The sequence below is a fragment of the Desmodus rotundus genome, chromosome 1 (genome assembly GCF_022682495.2).
Source record: "Desmodus rotundus isolate HL8 chromosome 1, HLdesRot8A.1, whole genome shotgun sequence".
NCBI lineage: Eukaryota > Metazoa > Chordata > Mammalia > Chiroptera > Phyllostomidae > Desmodus > Desmodus rotundus.
Genome location: NC_071387.1, coordinates 25,733,332 through 25,751,919, shown reverse-complemented (window position 1 = coordinate 25,751,919; position 18,588 = coordinate 25,733,332). Strand labels below are relative to the sequence as shown.

At 38.2% G+C, this 18,588-nt stretch overlaps 1 pseudogene; it reads right to left on the bottom strand.

The window, feature by feature from the left end:
• Positions 1–6,996: 6,996 nt before the first annotated feature.
• LOC112304332 (non-histone chromosomal protein HMG-14 pseudogene) lies at positions 6,997–7,310 on the bottom strand (annotated as a pseudogene).
• Positions 7,311–18,588: the final 11,278 nt, after the last annotated feature.

The window sequence follows — 18,588 nt, the reverse complement described above, 5'->3', positions numbered from 1 at the left end:
AGGGACCCAAACCCTGAATATATGTCATATTGGGAATGGTTTCTGTTAACTCAAACCTTAATATTCCCCATTATCAAGAAACATAATTATCATCGAGTAAAATTTTGGTAGATGGTGATTGTTACAAGAGGGTACTCTGGGGTTAAACTGGGTTAATTCAAATCCTGGATGATTTTTATTAAGTGTGTGACCTTGAATAAGGTACTTCACCTCCTGAAAGGCACAGCATTTTCATATGCAAATGGAGAAAGTAAAACCTACTAATTCATGTAAGGCATTTAGCAGACTGTCCTCATACAGTCTTACTACGTGTTTGATGTTATCAGAAGGGAAAGCAGCTGTACTGTAGTAGGAAAACGTATTAATATAAGTAAATTTTAAAAATATTTTACATTTTATAAAGGTCTCATCATATGTTATAATGATACAGTGTGGAAACATTTTGTGTATTTTGTTAGTAAAATAGAATGTACTAATTTATTGCATTTTAAGAACACAGCTCTTATATATTAAGACATCTGGAGATACACGCTGTATAAGGAGAGGGGGGCCTCTAAAGATACCATCATTTTGAGATCACAAAACTGCATAGGCAAGGAGGTTGCTGAGACCTGACTGAGTACAGTGTGTGGCCATAGAGCTCCTGCCTCATCTGACCTCGCTGCTATGGGACCTCTTCCCCTTGTACTGTCATTTTCATGTGAAGCAACTGCAAATAACAAAAGTCAGGGACTTTGTAGAAAATCTGGAAAAAGCAGATTAAATGCAGTGTTTTACATATTACTGAACCATTTTATTGAGTCATCTTCTTTCTCTTCTATCAAACCCCTCCTAAACTCCCTTAACTAAACATCTTCCCGTATAGATCTCCCAAGACTTCATGTCTCCCCATCCTGATATGGCAAATTAAACCATTAACTGAAAAAAATAATAATTATGAAGATAGGGCAGCAAGATATATGGAGTTTAATGTCTGTTCATTTTCCCTATTTTTCTCTCCTCTCATTTCAAGTGCACAAACCATGCCATGGCTTACTTTTCAAGGGGGTTTTATAGCAGTGTTTAAAGGCTTAATAGGGGATTGTCGTGAGAAGCTAGCTTATTTGATTATGTCTGGTTCTCTGCTGTTGTGGTGCAAAGCAAAAGCCCTACTTCCAGCAACCAGTGCTATAATCGTTGTTTTGTTCCAATTATTCTACTCCATGACATTTCACAGGAAGTCAAACTCCTCTGAATATTTGCTGCACCACAACAGTTCCACCTCCTCTTCCTCTACTTTCTCTGCTGTTTTTTGAGATTGAATGGGTCTGAGTTCATAAAAATTTAGGTATCAGGTTTGGATATGCTACTTGCTGTTAGGTTGAATCATATGAACTTGATATTTTTGTAGGTGAAAGTGATGGGAATTGGAAATTCCATATGCTTCAACCTAAACAGACAAGTGTTCTAGTCCTCTTCCCTCAACTACGAGCAAAGACTAAATAGACTTGTTGCAAGAATTAAATAGGATAATGTATTTAAAGCACTTAGAACCTCATTAAGTATAAAAAGTCAATTTATGATAGCTGTTTAATTATTATTATTATAATCCCTGCCTGTATGAAGAAATATTTGGATTGAGAGGATATTGTTAGAGGGAACTGCATCTATTCTTTTCACACATCAATCTTTTAAGATGGAGATGGATGCTTAATTGGTAAAGGTTCCAAGTCTCCAATCATAATACAGATTGTGGTTTAGACACCAAGAAGTTTATATTTGAGGGGCACTCCTATTTATAGAATAAAGGTTGGAGGTACCATGAATTGAAACCTGATTATCTTTCCTTCGATCCTGCTCCAGCTGGATTCTGACACTAGACTATCTTTCCTCCTAATTTCATTGCTTCTGAATTTTCATATTTTATGTGATTCATAGATGTTTTAATTAAAAAATGGGGGAGATTGCACTGGAGGCTGGTAGTTGTAGACTATTTAAAACCCAAGATACTATAGGAATAGATCGAAAATAAATTTAAAGACACAATTTAAAGTGTTGGTTTTTTTATTACCATGAACATGTAAGTCAATTCAATTCAATTACATTATAATCTTGCAAGCACACGTACATAAATAAACATCTCTCTTACTGATGGTTTCCCTGGGCACTCACTTGCTGTCACTTCACTTGCACAGTTGCTATTAAATTACATTTCAATTTATATCACACAACTCTAGGTTAATGCTTGATATTCTCAATTACGATGTAGTCATGTGAAATGTACATGGAAGGGTCCCCTTTCCTGACAACTGTTTTAGTTTCCTATTTTACCCATTTTTCAATTGCCTAAAAGAGAGGCACTTCCCAAACAAAGGTAGTAAAAGGTCTGCTTTGTTTTAGGATTCTCCAACAAAATGTGTATTTTAATGGTGTACAGGAAACACAGAACATTACTGGAGTGCCGCTGCTTAATATTTAGGCACGGTACTGAGATGTTTTGGTGAAGGAGAATCCATAGCTGAAATAAATGTGTCTGGTGGGACCCCCTGGACTGCAGCAAGCTGTGTACATGTGCGGGCTGGTCCTGCTGTTAGAGGCCTCAGCTGGGACAACTGCGCAGATGTGGCTGTGGTTCACGAGGTCTCTCACCCTTCAGTAGGTTGGTTTGGGCGTGTTTACAGAGTGGTTGCAACAGAGTAAACAGAAGTGTGCAAGAGTTCTTTGAGGTTTAGGCTTTGAATTGGCACGCCATCACTAATGCTTCTTTTAGTCGGCCAGAGCAAACCATGAGGCCATCTCAGGTTTAATAGGAAATTCGACTCCTTGATGGGAGTACCTACAGGAAACCTCACTGTTAAAAGAGGCGTAAACAACAATGTCCCTATTTTGTAATCTAGAAGCAGGTAATGAGGAACAAGTTTGTGATAAAGAAAGACAGCAGGTTAATCTGAAATCTTCATAACATCTGTGGTCTTAGCAACCTAGCGTTTTGTATCATTAGGGCCTAGAGGTGGTAATAGTGGTAGCAGCAGCCATGACCTGAGAAAAGTAGGGTAATGCAGAATTCGAGAGTACCTGCTCCACTCCTAAAAGAGATGTAAGCTCCTTGATGTCAGTCTTGGTAATGTTTTTTTATTTGACATAACAAAATGAAAGCAATAAAAGCAAAAATTAAATAAGTGGGACTGAACCACAACCAAAAGCTTCCACACAACAAAGATAATCATCAACAAAATGAAAAGGCAACCTATGGAATGGGAAAAACTAATCGCAAATCATATATTAATTAGGGGTTAATATGAAGTATGTATAAAGAACTCATACAACTCAATAGCAAAAACAATCAAACAATTCAAATAAGAATGGGCAGAATAACTGAATAGACATTTTTACAAAGAAGTCATACAAATGGCAAACGGGTACACAGAAAGGTTCACAATATCACTAATCACCAGAAAAATGCCAGTTAGAATGGGTTTCATCAAGAAAACAAGAGATTAGTTTTGGAAAAGATGTGAAGAAAAGGCAACCCTTGTGTAATATTGGTGGAAATGTAAATTGGTGCAGCCACCATGGAAAGCAGTATGGAGCTTATTCAAAAAATTAAAACTTGAACTTCTATATGATCCATTAATCCTACTTCTGGGCATACATCCAAAGGAAATGAGAAGAAGATATTGAAGAGATCTCTGCACTCCCGTGTTCATTGCAACATTATTCACAATAGCTGAGATGTGGAAATAACCTGAGGCCATTAATGGATAAATGGGTAAAGAAGATGTGCTGTATATATCATGGGATTGATAACGAAAGACATGATATTAACATAATCTAAATAATGCTATTCTGTTGGCTTATAAGCATATTGATCTCCCTAGGACATCTCAAGGTATAAATATATCTATATCATCTATATCTACTCTATAACTATATCTATATCATCTATATCTATATCTTCAGAGAAGAGAAAAAATCCTGCCATTTTTGACAACATGAGGAAAACTTGAGATCATTTGCTAGGTGAAACAAGCCAGAGAGATAAAGAAAAGTACTGCATGGTATCACTTACATGGAGGGGGCTAGAGGGTGGGGGAATTAGGGAGGGATTGGTAAAAGGGTACACTTTTTCAGCTATAAGTACATCTTAATATATAAAACATTTTTGTAGAACTAATATGCCTTGAGTTTTATATACACTAAGCAAATTCTGAAATACAATGTTCAATACATGTTAATTGGTATGATGGTTGAAAATTGAAAAATACAAATGAAATTTCCCTGTTAATTTCAAATCAAAGAGGTGTTAAAAATAAATCAGTAATTCCAAATTGATGTTCTAGAGATTAAAACAGAATCTATTCATTAAAATGCAACATGTAGCTACCTTAAGTTTTTAAGAAATGTGAATCACCTTAGCTATTTAATTCATCCTTTGCCCAACATACAATGGTGATAAGAGACCAGGGGGTACTTCTCTCAGGAGACACACACAGAATTCTAACTGTATTAGAAAAAATTCTGGGCATCATTTGGATCCTCACTGTGAAGTATAAAATGGGGTTATTTCAGATGAAAACTATCAGATTTGATGAAAAGTTGGGGCAATAGCCCCTATGAGATAAAGTAAATGAAACTGTGCTTCTGCGACCTACAGGAAAAAAGGATGATTTTGGATTTACTAGGATACTTGAGTATATGAAATGGCCCTTAACAATAGATGAGAAACAGGTCTCCTTTTCCTAGACACAAGAGTAAAAGGGCTCTAATTAGATTATAAATCAGAGAGACAGTCTATCCTATAATAGTTATAAGACCCTGGAAAGAATTATTTTAAGGATAATAGTAGAATCTGCTTCCCTGAATGAGGAGAGTCTATTTTAATGGTAGTTGGAATAGCTCAGGCTGAGTGATGATTCAGCTGACCTCTCCATGAACACTTTAGCCCTGTGACTTGGTACACGGGCTTCAGCGCCGTATTTCAAAGGCAAATTTAAAATGGATCACTATACTTCTGAAGGGAAATGGGATCTGTATAGCTGACTCCAAACCAGTCTCTCCCAATAACTAAATTGTTTTAAGACAACAGAAAAATAAACAAAAAAGGAAAAAGTTCCGCCACTGCCAAATCACTAAAAGATCGAGTGTTACCATCTTTCAAGAATTTAAATGTTAACATCTTGTAATAGCTTTAAAAACCAAAGAGCACAGAGGAGTATGGACTGTCAGTGATTTCGCGTATTCCCACCCTCTTAGAATCCTCCCAAAGAATGGCTGCTAATCAGAAAAGAAAAAGTGCATTTACCATGAAGCCATCTTATAAATGTGCCTTAACGTAATGGTCACACTTCTCAATAATAATGAAGGGGGGTTTGACTTACCAGTCCTGTATTCTTTGGTATATAAAAAGGAAAAACAGCACTATATTGTATTCTGAAAAAAAAAATAAAGAGTTAAATCAATCTAATCTTGAGGAAACAAACAAATAACAACAACAAAAAAACAAAAACAAAACAAAACTAACAGAAATTCTTCAAGACAACTGTCCTGTATGCATAAAAATTTTCAGTGGCACCAAAGACAAAGAGGGTTGGGGAGCTTCCTTCCTTCCTTCCTTCCTTCCTTCCTTCCTTCCTTCCTTCCTTCCTTCCTTCCTTCCTCCCTCCCTCCCTCCCTCCCTCCCTCCCTCCCTCCCTCCCTCCCTCCCTTCCTTCCTTCCTTCCTTCCTTCCTTCCTTCCTTCCTTCGTTCCCTCTTTAAGACTAAGGAGCCATGACAACTAAATGCAGTTCATAATCCCTGATTGGATCCTGAATCAAAACAAGCAAACCAAAACCAATAATAGATAGTATTGCACCTACAGCAGAGGAATTTTAATATGGACCGTAATTTATCTGTTACTATTATATGCATGTTAAATTACCTCAGTGTGTGTGTGCAAGATAATGTAAGAGAAAGAATGTTTTTTTCTTTCACAATTGAGATTTTATTGGTTGTTTTGAGGATAAGTACACAGACATTTCAATTTGTACACAATTCTTAACATATATACCTAAAACCTAAAAAGTTATGTAGTTGTAATTGTTTTCTAAATAGTTATTCCAGTGGCTTTCCAGCTTAAAATTTGGAGTCTCATTTCCCTTAAAAGAGTATTAAGTATCAATATCTTCAAATGTTGATATGCTGTTACATGAAAGTCCCACTAACTTACAATTTAGTATCATATATATTACATAATCAAATTTTCAATCTTCAAGCCCATTAGCAAAATTACAGAAGGGGAGGGGTTGTCAAGGAATGCATATAAAGGACACATGGACAAAGCCAAAGAGGGGTAGGATGGAGAGTGGGAGGTGGAGATGGGTGGGGAGGGGGGAGTGGTGAGGGGAAAATGGAGATAACTGTGCAAGAACAACAATAAAAAAACATAGATTTGGAAAAAATCAGGTTGGATGTAGGCCTATTATATTGTATGCTTACTAAATGAAAATATATTATTAACCCCCCCCCCCCCCGCAACGTTACTAGGAAAACTGGGCTATCACACCAAAGATGTTGCACAAAATGCTGACAGGGAGAGCCAAGATCATGGAGTGGTTTTCTTTAGGGAGCAATTCTACCAAACACATGAGAATAGAAGTAATTTAAAGTGTTCAAGACACAGTAATGCACGACCGGCTCCCAGTTGCCCCTTGGTCTGCCTTGTGTCACAGGACGTGCAAACCACCTCCATGTGCGGGCTGTTGAGCTGACGTCCACGCCAGTCAAAGCCTCTCACATCCAACACCCCACTATTTTCTGGTTCTTCCAAAAAATAGACAACCAGCAAATGATTTTACCTCTTATAAAAGTATTTACACTTAAAAAATGGGGTGAGGTGGAATTTTCTCCTTCTTAAAAGTATTTCTAGAGCTATTAAAAACTTGCATTTACAAAGTACTTGTAAAATACTTGTAAAAATATTCCTCTGGGTTGTCCAGGACGGGAGACGGGGACCACGGAGAAGACGTGGTATAGAATATCAATCAGACTTGGCTGCTTTCTCTCATGCTTCATCCACGGCTGGACTCTCCTCGTTTTTAGCTTCTCCATTTTCCGCAGGTAGGTCTTCTTTAGGTCCTGTTTTCATCCTGTTTTCCCTCTGTTCCCCTTTTCCCCTTGCTCCCCTTTTCCCTTTTGTGTGCACTTTTTTTTTGTCTGCAGATTTATCCTTTCCTGCCAGCTTTTTGGACTTCATTTTCACCTTTGCAGAACAGGTGTAGCTGACAACCTCACCAATATCCTCTTGGGCTCCTCCTTCCCCAACCTCTTGGCAGAGCTGACCTTCTTGGGCATCCTGAGGGCAGCACAGGGCAGGCAGGTGGGAGCTCACACGGTGCCTGCCTGGTTGGGAGCCTATCCCCACCCTGCCCTTGTCCACCTCCATGGGCTCCCCCTCTGCACCCAAAAAAGAATGTTCTTATTCTGAAATATTTAGAAACTCTCATGATCACACACACACACACACACACAGGTCTGAGAGCTGCAGAAGATATGGCAAAATAATAATTGGTTCATCTCAGTATATACAAACATTCCTTGCATTGTTGTGGGAATTTTTCTAATGATCTAAAATTCTTAAAATAAAAAGAATTACTAAAAATATAAATATTATATATTAAATCTCAAATATTAAAGACAGATTACATATTAAAGTCACAAAGGTAAATATTAAAAAGAAGTGAAATATTAAATATTAAAAAGACTTAGATTATATATTAAAGTCACAAAGGTAAGCTCAATTATTTCCAGAGAACAGAAATTTAAAATCTTGAAATATTATTGACTCAGATACGTTTGTATGTCTATGTGTATGTGTGTGTATAACTCAGTTGGAGGATATATACATCATCATGCCATTGGTAGTTATTGCTGGATGGTTGAAACATTCATATATATATATATATATATATATATATATATATATATATATATTTAATTTTTATTGTTATTCAATTACAGTTGTATGCCTTTCCTCCTCATCCCTCCACCCCACCCCAGCTGAACCCACCTCCCTCCTCCACCTCCACCCTCCCCCTTGATTTTGTCCATGTGTCCTTTATAGTAGCTCCTGTAATCCTGTTGGTGGGAATGCAGACTGGTGAGGCCGCTCTGGAAAACAGTATGGAATTTCCTCAGAACACTAAAAATGGAACTGCCCTTTGACCCAGCAATTCTGCTGCTGGGATTATACCCTAAGAACCCTGAAGCACCAATCCAAAAGAACCTGTGCACCCCAATGTTCATAGCAGCACAATTTACAATAGCCAAGTACTGGAAGCAACCTAAGTGCCCATCAGCAAATGAGTGGATCCAAAAACTATGGTATATTTACACAATGGAATTCTATGCAGCAGAGAGAAAGAAGGAGCTTATACCCTTTGCAACAGTATGGATGGAACTGGAGAGCATTATGCTAAGTGAAATAAGCCAGATGGTGAGGGACAAATACCATATGATCTCACCTTTAACTGGAACATAATCAACAGAAGAAAAAAGCAAACAAAATATAACCAGAGACATTGAAGTTAAGAGCAATCTAACAATAGTCAGGGGGGAGTGGGGAGGGGACAGTGAGGAGAGGGGATTACAGAAACACTCATATATTTTTAAAATTTAATTTTCATGATTTTTTATATTTTCCAAACATTCTACTATGGACAAATTCACTATTCTTTTACTGAAGGAAAACAGAAATACGGCATAAAAATAGACAATTTAAAAGTGCATATACATTTGAATTATTTTCTCCAAAAGTTAATCATGAAACTTTTCCTATTTATAGTGCTAATATACTCTACTATGCAATTCATCATCATGTTACTTGACACTGAAAACATTTATTTATGGCCTTACAGCTCCTCCCTTAGTGTCATATGGCTGTAAGCGCGAGCTCCTTCATTTCCCTTATTGACTGCCTTCCACATTTACACTGCTTGTCTTGGAATGCCTTCCAGTGTGTTCACGTATTTCTAGTAAACGTTTCCACTGAAAAGAATAGAAACTACTGTTCGGCAATACATACAGTCACACAGAAATATCTGAGACAGTGGGGATCGTGGTGCATATGAGGACTGCCTTTGGGATCGGACAAGTTCGAATTCCGTATCAATCAGTTAGTAACTTTTGCATCTTGCTGCTTTCTTAGCTTTTCACCTACTTCATCTTGTCATCGATTTCATGGTTCACTAAAAGAATTAAATGAGACATTTGATAAACTATGAACTTAGCAATTGTCAACTGTTTTCCCCTTTCCAAAGCATGTCTACTACCAATATAGGAGAGCTGATGACCTTTCCACTTTTAAATCCCTCAGTGTCATTAGAAAAAGGACAAGACTCATAATCCTTCTCTTAAAGATTTAAAGTGTCACATGAGCAAGATAACAAATCATTGGCTCAGTTATTTAAATATTCACCTTTGAAAATTTGGTGAAAAAAAGAAAACTTCTAGAGAGTAAGACATGTGGGGAATTGTGGGGAACGGTGTTGTGGGAAACCCTAATTTAGGGGGACCTCTTTCCTCTTCAACAGTTTAAATTTAGAAAACATTTACATAATTGGACCAGATTTTTAGAAAACATCTATTCAGGACTGAAAAATAAGAAAATTTATGTCTTATCTCAAAGACTGTTTGAGAATGAGACTAGTATCTTATCTTAGACAGTTATTTTCAGTAATGATTTTTCTCTCACTTCCTCTATTGTATGATTTTTTGAGATTATTTTTTCCTTTAAAGTTTCTTTTGAGAGTTCTCAAACATTAACTCAGAAGAGAATCGAGTATAATATTCTCCAGTAATAATATCGACATACTGACGATTTTCATTCTTTCCCTTATTTCTCTTGATTCAAATTTTAAATTTGACTCTATTGTATGACTGTGGATTATTGAACCAGAATGGATACAAAAGGAGAGATTTTAATGAAGGAAAGGGCCTGTAAAATAGCCTTTTGTCACATCAGAAACTTTCTAGAAATTCGAGAAGTGATTAATCAGCTTTTGGGAGTGTTCAGAATACAGACCTTAGGTCACAATTGCTCTTTATCTTGTGACAAAATTCATGCCATTTCTCTCTTCTGAATATATTTCTGGCTTAAAAATTTATAAGTAGATGATCTGCATCTAAAATTTTGATAATAGTTTGGTGATTGTCTAAGCTTTTAGTACTTATTTGCATTCTGAGTCCAAATTCATTTAGTCCAAATTTGCATTCTGAGTTTTCATAGAAATGCTTACTGAGAAGTTAAAACTATCCTTTTTAAAACACCTTTTTATTTTAGAATAGTTTTACATGTACAGAGAAGTTGCAAAGATAACACGGAGAATTACTGTATTCCCTGTATACAGATTCCCCTATGTTAATATCTTGCATTACCATGATGTATTTGTCACAACAAAGAAACCAGCATTCGTACATTTTTATTAACTAGACTCCAGACTCTATTAGGATTTCACAAGTTTTATCATTAATGTGAAAAAAAAACCCCTTATAATCGTGGCTCTTTAAACACAGAGTGCAGTATCTGTTAAATCTATAATCTGATCTTGTTATGAACCAACATGAAATGTTTTGAAAGTTTTACCTCTGAACTTTGATTATGAGCCTTATGCTTCTTTTTTGCCACATTGTAGACCCTATATATAACCTCCTTTCTTTTTCTATGTATTATAACAAGGCTCTGAGCAGAAAGTTCTAAAGTATATATTATTCTCTCCTCATAATTCCCTTAAGAACTGATGGTGAGGCGGCCCTGTGTCCATCAGCCTCGGCACTGAAGTTTGATAGCTGGCAAGGGATTAATAAAATAGCCAGTGTCTGTATCTCCAGGCAAGTGTAGACATGCTCTTTGCATAGTTGTCTCTGGTTCGGAATCTGTGAGTGGAGTCTCTCCTGCAAGGAGACCTTAATTTGTAAATAGCAGAGTGGCGCATTAACAATGACTAACTCGTGACAGTGATTCAGAGCTGGCGCTTGTACTAAAGTCTGCATAATTGCATTAGCTAGGTGGCACACGTGTACAAGTCCACAAAGTACTTTGATACAAATAATATTACTAGTTTCTCACAATGACACTCAGAGTTATTTTCATTGTTATTGTTATTAAAGACTCAAAGGAATTAAGTAACTTTTCCAAGATCATACAATTGAGATTAGACATCAGACCTTTTCTATCACCAAAGTCCTTGGAATTTCTACTCTGTTGCCTATCTGAGAAAGAGAATGAGTAACTCCTGAATTGATCTGCCACTCCCTTTCTGGGAGAAAAATAATCACTTCAGTTTTATAATGTTTCCTCCTAACCAGGGTCTCCTCAAGACACCAGAGTTTAAGTGCCTTGAAGTGGGCTATTACAAAATCAAGCTACTCAAAGCCGATTCTTTCCTTATACCCTTCTGCCTAAGAATTTTGGCTATACCAAGCTTCACCTATGGGGTCTCACCTTGACTCTGTCATAAGAGCCTTTCTCTGAGGCCCCAGACACTAGATAGGCCCAAATTCACCGTTAAGACCTCTTATGAACTTGAATTAGTGCTACCAGTCCTCCTGTGCTTGTCGACAGACTCAGCAGTGGCTCCCCGTGGTCTCTGGCTTCTATCAGTTAAGTGAATCCGTCATTCTCACATCTTACTGCCCATGTCCTCCCCCCAACTGTTGGGAACAACTGTTAGTTTTGTTATTTTTCCAAATATGCTTCCCCTTTGTCCATTTGACACACTCCCCTTGATTTACATCTTTCCTGACTATTCCAACCCCTTTGGCTGAGGATCTCAGCTCCCCACAGATTTTTTAAGTCTCCTTTCTGTGACAACCTTTTTGGAAGGTTATCGTCCAGCTGTCACTGTAGCATTATTTTTTTTTCATGGACACAAGTCTGGTTTATGGGCCAGATGTACCAGTTTTGTCCCTCAGCCCTGCAAGACCAGCACAGCCAGGGCAATCTCAGCACAGCTCGGCTGTACCACCTTTTACTGAACATCCACGCCTAGGTGTTGTCAGCAGTGTTACTTACTAAATCCATTTTTATTAAAAATAAATATGAAACACTCGACAACATTTATTTTAAGTCAAAGAGTATGAACGTGTTAGGGCTCTCGCTACAGTGAGTTTCCAGGGGGTTACTAGCATTTTCACTGCTTCCAGTCATATTCGAGTGAATTTATTTTATTGCACCCAGATAGGCAATGTAAATTAATTTTTAAATGTTTCCTTATGCCAACTGTGTTCCCCTCATGGCTCAAAAACAGTTGTGTATGCTGAACTATCCAGGAAGAGATCCCACAGGGCTGCCCCACATCCGTCTCCTTCAACTGTGGGGTGACTCTAATCTCTCGGAGCATCTTCTCGTTAGAATCTGCCCTTCTGCCAACACTTCCTCATGACAACACTCACTGCACCGTCTGGTTGGGTTTGTATTTTGGACTCTGCTCTGCACGCGCTCGTGGATAACTCTCAGCTCCTGGTGCTCACGTCTGCAAGTGTCCTGATTAATTCCTTGACTCATCCTGTTGGATTGCAGTTTGGGCTTGGAAGCCTGGACTCAAGCTTCCCTTTTACAGTAAGATGAATCACTTTTTACCCTCGCTACCTTTTCTCACTCTGCTCTGTGCCTAATAGAGAAGCTAATAATCTTGCATTGATTTAAACAACTCCCTTGACTTGTTGCTTTAGTTGGATGCAAGCAAGAGGAGACACTGACAAGAGTATCAGAGGAAGGAAGGAAAACGCGGGTAGAGGGTGAATTCTTCTGGCTGCCCCATTGCTCCTCTTTGCCAGCTCCATGTAGGGTGGCAGCACCCTCCATTCGAGTCCGCAGCCCCTCTCAGGCCGCCCTCCCCATACAACTGTGTCTTTTGAGTTTCAGTAACTACTCTCTTCCCTTGAACTTCAGTCTTATGGATGGTAGGTAACCTGTCCCCACAGTCACTAGTCTCAAGGTACAACATTTTCCCCTCAATCCTGTTCATATCATGTAATTCATCTGTTTATTAATATCCTCTCAAATAATCTGTCAGAGCATGTTATCTTTTTATGTCAGGTTATGGTTTATACCAAGGAAACTTCAATAATGACAGAAGGATATTATTTCATGGGCACAACAAATACCTAGAGAATTTTTCTCTGGATTTTCATAACATGGTACTTGATTTATATATGATATTACTCCTCATACTTGGCCTTCACTCTAGTATATTTGACTAGGTCATGACTACAGACTCAGTCTAATATTTGTTTATGTACATGACTCAATACCAGGGAAACATTCTTTTTAGGCGTTAAATAAGAATTATCTTTTGAGCTTTGTCCCAGCAAACTAGGACTTAACTGATACAATTTAACTCTTACCCAGTACAGGATATCCACTGGTGAGTTCCAGTTCTACTCAGGGATAAAATTTATATACAATAGAATCTCAAGCTTTTATACATTGGGGTTTGGGATAAGTTATCTAACAGATGTTCAGAATACAGACATACCTCATTGTATAGTGTGTGCTTTGTTGTGCTTTGCATATAATGCATTCTTTACAAATTGAAGGTAAGACCACTAGCAAAAAGGTTATGACTCAGTGAATGCTCAGATAATGGTTGGCATTCCTTTCTTGGCAATGAAGTTTCTTTTTAATGAAGGTGTGTACATTGTTTTGTTTTGTTTCAATACATAATGCTATTGCATATGTAACAGAACAGTACACACATAACTGTTATTTACACTGTAAAACCAAAAAGTTTGTGTGGCTTGCTTTACTCTAGTGATCTAGAACCAAACCCACAATTATCTCCAAGGTAAACTTGTATTTTTTCTTGGAAAATTCTTTGCTAAGGACCAGTGTGTTAGACCTGTATCTTGAAAACACCTTTCTGAAATATGGCTTTAGGAAACTGTGATAATCACAGAATCCTAATCCTATCAGCTCCCTTGGGCCTGCTATTTGTCAATGGCTGCTTACAAGACATGTCTCAGACAAGCCTCGGAGGGGATCTGAATATAATTATTTTATTTCCTTTTATTCAAAATGTGTTAAGGTATAGACTCTGAGATCTGTCTTTGAGCTCCTGTACTATTTTCTGCTTCTGAGATGCTATGTTGGTATCTAGTGAAGATGCAAGGGCCTCGGTTGCCAAGCCTAATGCAGTAGGAACTTAGTCCACTCACACTTGCCCTTGATTAATATACTAGGATCTATAAAACTAAGCAATTGTATTTTAGACACTTTAGCTATCTCTGTGGCTAGGCTCTGCTTGGAGTCTTCAAAATTGACTATTTAGGAGGAGGATTCCAAAATTTGAAACAAGAGTGGTATCCCTGGGATACATGCCATCTTTAGTAGTTAACCAAGGGAAGGTGTGTGGTGCCTGGTGTTTCACTGAATTCAGGATTTTGGATTTCAGGTTCAGAAAGATTGGAGTATTGGATTTCTGCAACTTGAGCTGGGTAAACAAATGTTAGGGCACGTCTAGCCTTTTGTAGACTCGCTCTGTAATTACATGAGCATAGACAGCATCGTAAAGTTCATGGGACTTAGGTTTTCCAGAGCATTTTTAGATATAGGGCTAGTTTCAAGAGAAAGAGTCCTCAGGAGTTTTAACCTCCGTTTCTCTCTCTTTCTCCCTCCTTACACACACAGAGATACATTCTATTTTATTTTTGAGAAAATTACTTGAAAAATAAAATGGTATATGAAACATATGACAGAAACAGGAGATAAAGGAAGACAACAAATTGTCAATAATTAAAACCAAATATTCAACATCACTTATAACCAAGGTGGTAAAAATGAAACCACAGATAAAGAACTGATAGAGATAAAAGCACGGTGTAATATCCCATGCTTGCTAGGAAAACATATTTTCCTAACAACTATTAAATGTTAGATAAGCATTGTAAAAGTAATATACATAAAGTTTAAATTTTTGATATAATATTGATAGTTTCTCCTGTGGGAATTTATCCTAGGGAAATATGGATGTGCACAAAAATTTATGACAGAGATATGAATTAGAGCAGAACACATCTGGATAAATATTAAATTTCCACTAAGAGGGATTTGGGAAACATAATAGTCTTATATAGTATCCCATTAAAATTATGTTTTAAAATTATTAAAAATTTTAAAGTCTAAATTGGACCTCATTAAAATTAAAAACTTTTGATCTTCCAAACATGGTATTAAGAGAATCAGATGACAAGCAAAAACGTGATACAAAATGTTTGCAAAACACAAGCCTAACAAAGGACTTGTGTACAAAATGTAAAAAGAAATCTTGGAGATCTTAGATGGTGGAGTACATGGAAGCTACGTTCACCCCCTGCCAGAACCTAACTGGAATTACAACTAAAACTTAGAACAGTAAACCTGAATAACCAATTGAGGACTCGCTGAACAGAAGTCTTATAACCAAGGATTTATACAAAGAGCCACATCAAGACTGGTAGAACGAACAGAAATTAAAAAAAAGGGCTGGCCCTGCTCCCAAGAGTGGTGGCTGAGATCCCAGAGGGATATCTGGGATGAAAAGGTTCTCCCTGAGAAGTTTAGAGTCTCAAACCCATATGAGACTTCCCAACCAAGAGTACCAGGGCTGGGAAGAGGTGCCTACACAACATCTGGCTATGAAAATCAGCAAGGATTTTGTGCATTAGGGAGAGAAAATAGTCTGCTAGAGACACAGACAACATCTTAAAGGGCCAATGCACAAAATTTCATTTAAGGTCATTCACCATGGGCTCTGGCAGAGGAGGAGCGGAGCAGACTAGATCCATGAGAGGAGAACCTGGGGTTTGGGGCTCTGGAGAGAGCGCTGAAGAGACAGTCGCCAGGTTCCTTGTGATGACTCCCTTACCCACACTGCCATCTTTCTTGGAAGGAGCACTCCCCTTCTTAAGGCATTAGCCTGGGGGAATGCTATAGACCATTCTCTGGACAACCTATCTCTCCACCCTGTGAAGCTCATACCCTGCTGAGAAGTCAGCTGGCTGGGTAGGCATCTGGAGGTCCGGGCAGACTCAGGGGGTGTCAGTGACTGAGTTGTTTGGCTAGTCCTCCATCCTTCCTGCATGGCTGACCAGCACTTCTCCTCATGGAAGATGCTCTAGCCCCACCCTCCTGACTCCCAGCTTACCTGCCCTGCTGATCTCAGGCTCCTAGCAGAATCTGGGACAGACTGAGTTATGTGGCTCCAGGTCAGGGGTCATCACTCCATCGCATGCTAACCAACGCAGAGCCCTCCCTTCACATGGCAAAATGTTGGTCTGTTTGGGCCTGATAAACTCTGTAGGACTCAGCCTGATGATTTCCTGAGACCCTGCCCACCATAAAGGTCTGCAAGCACTTGGCAAGTGGCAGCTTGACTTGGCATACACTAGGACTTTTGCTGAGTGCCATTGTATCTAGCACTGGCACTAAAAATGAACCTGTATTTTTAAAAATGAACCTGCTGTTGAACACCACTCCCCCAACCTGGTGACTCAATAGGAACCTTCTTCATGCAACTTAAGTACTGCCACAGGCTCTTTCAGTGACTGAGCCTAACAGGTAGCAGGTAGGCAGAGGCAGGTGTAGGCAGATTTCAGAGTACCTTGGGCCTTTTACTGAACTACATCAAGACTTGGTGCTGGTGGAAGCCAGTGTAGGTGTACATCTTGGTCCTTTCCATGCACAGCTAGGCCGAGCAGAGGCAGCCACAAACTGTGGATCACTCTGTAGTCTCAAACAGGTTTCCTAGGGCTAGTCGCATGCAGTGTGTGGTACAGACCACAGTCCCTCCCCAAAGGACCTAAAACCAATACAGCCAATGGCCAGTTTCAGACAATATTAGAACAGGCTCCAATTAGTTTCACAAGTGGCATATCAAAAGGAGATCTTTGCAGGCATCAGACCCTGCTGAGGTTAATTCTGCTTCAAATGGTTAGTACCTATATAGTAGCTCAAACACTGTGGTCGAGTCTACCCTCATAGTAAGCCACCATGGAGGTCAACCCCAAGTACAAAGGGCCAAAAAAAAAAAAAAATCAAGACTCAGTTACAACAGGAGGGATCACATAACTCATGCAAGGGATGTTACTGGAGCACCCACAGGACATGTATTACATAGTGCCACCCTATCAAAACTGGGATCTACCTAATACATAGAAAATGCAAAGAGACAGACAAAATGGGGAGAAAAAGAAACATGTCTTAAATGAAAGGACATAAGAAATCTGCAGAAAAAGAGCTAAATAAAATGGAAGCAACACTTTTATAAGATACAGAGTTTAAAAAAATGGTTATAAGGATGTTCAAGGAACTTAGTGAGAACTATAAGAAACTTAATGAGAACTACAACAGCATAAAAAAGCACATAGAAACCGTATAAAAGAATCTGTCAGAAATGAAGAATGTAGTATATGAAATTAAGAATACACTAAAAGATATAAAGAGTAGGTTGGATGAAGCAGAAAACCAAATCAGTGATTTGGAATACACAGTAGCATAAAACATGTAATCAGAGCAGCAAAAAAAAAAAAAAATTAAAAATGAGGATAGTTTAAGGGACCTTTGGGGCTATATGAAGTGTAAGAACATCTGCATCAGAGGGGTAGCAGAAGGAGAAGAAAGTGAGCAAGGGACTGAGAACATATTTGAAGAAATAATGATAGAAAAATTCCCTAATCTTGTGAAAGAAAAAGACACAAAAGCCCAACATGCACAGAGATTCCCAAACAAGATGAACCCAAAGAGTCCCACACCAAGACACATCATAATTAAAATGGCAAACGTTAAAGACAAAGAATAAGACAGTTACTTACAAGAGAGCTTCCATGAGGATGTTAGCTGATATCTCAATGGAAACATTTCAGGCCAGAAAGGATTGGCATGAAATATTCCAAGTGACCAAAAGCAAGGTCCTACAACCAAGACTACTCTACCCAGCACGGCTATCATTTAAAACAGAAGAAGAAATAAAGAGTTTCTCAGGCCAGAAAAACCTGAAGGAGTTTATTACCACCAAACCAGTATTACAAGAAATTTTGAAGGGATTTCTTTAAGACCAAAAAAAAAAAAAAAAAGAAAGAAAGAAAGAGAAACATTAACAATGAAAAACAAAATGGCAATAGAGGCCTATCTATCAATAATCACTTTAAAAGTAAATGTAAATGTTAAGACACAGGGTTGCTGAACAGATAAGGAAACAAGACCCATATATACGCTGTTTACAAGAAAACCACCTCAGAACAGAAGATACACACAGACTACAAGTAAAGGAATGAAAAAAATATTTCATGGAAATAAAAATAAAAAGTAAGCTGTGGTAGCAATATTTCCATCTGACAAAATAGACTTTAAAACAAAGGCTATATTAAGAGACCAAAGGCCACTACATCATGATGATGGGATCAGTCCAAGAAGAGACTATAGCCCTTCTAAACATTGCGCACCCAGCATAAGAGCACGTATTATGTAAAGTTAATCTTGATGGACATGAAAGGAGAGATCAACAGTAATGCAATCATAAGAGGGGATTTTACACCCCATCGACATCAACAAATAGATCTTTCACACAGAAAATCAACAAGGAAACAATGGCCTTAA